A 1,061-nucleotide genomic window follows, 5' to 3' on the forward strand; every position below is an offset into this window, starting at 1 on the left:
CTATTCCTTTGAAGGCCTTGTCATTTCATTGTTCTTTCATTATTGTTTAAGTATTTCTTTTTTATCTCTCTTTTTTATAGTTTGGGGCATGTCCTGAGTTACTTGGTATTCTATTTTTACAGGCTTCTATGGACAAGTATAGGGTGGTTGTTTTGTTGGATTCTTAGAATTTTCATTTTGACTCTTTAAATTTTCCAATGTTCAATTTATCTATCATTGGTTTAGTTGGATTCAATTTTTACTTTTAATGTTCTCTTGAGGTAAGGAAATTGGGGTGGTGTCTGATACATGATGGGCTTGAAATTATCCGCCATAGCCAGGACTGGGCTCAAGTAGTGACAACCTTAATATCAGAGAACACTTCAGGGTCATTTGGTATCCACAATGACATATAGAGTAAAGTCCATTTTATGGATGTGTTGTGTGCCGCACTTATAAGGGGAAAGATGCAAGGTATTTGGGAATGTTTTCCTTTATTGTATTCTATTTTGGGCTAGAGTCTAGTTTCTATGAAACATCTTTATCTCTTTGCTTGCTTGCATTTTATATCATGCTTCTTTTAAGATCTGAGGGTTGTAGAAACTCTATTGGAACTTCTAACCTACTTGAGGAAAATATGGAGGGAATTTCCCCCAGTCATGGAATGTAGACCTAGTGTATGATCTTTTCTCTTGACTGTGCCTATCCACCTGGGGTTCCACCATGTAACACCCCGATTCGCTTAATCGGAATGCTACACGATGCTCATGACCCTGAGGGACCACAAGCTAACCCATTACTGATATCTGTACCTGTACACTGCAAATCATAATATAATAATACGAAATACATAGAACTGTAATGCCATAAGGTTCAACTGAATAAAATTATATGGGTGAAAATACCCAAAACAACTCAATCTGAGCGTAAATCTGAACATAAATCTGAAAGCCTCTAAAATTTATGAATAAGGAGTTGAAGGAACATGTCTCCAATTAACTCCGTAAAACTGAACTGAGGAAATAAATAAATGAACCAAATCATATTGTCCTCAAATTAATGAGCACTCACTGTGTCTCTGC

Source organism: Capsicum annuum, chromosome 11 (assembly GCF_002878395.1).
Source record: "Capsicum annuum cultivar UCD-10X-F1 chromosome 11, UCD10Xv1.1, whole genome shotgun sequence".
NCBI classification, from domain to species: Eukaryota; Viridiplantae; Streptophyta; class Magnoliopsida; order Solanales; family Solanaceae; genus Capsicum; species Capsicum annuum.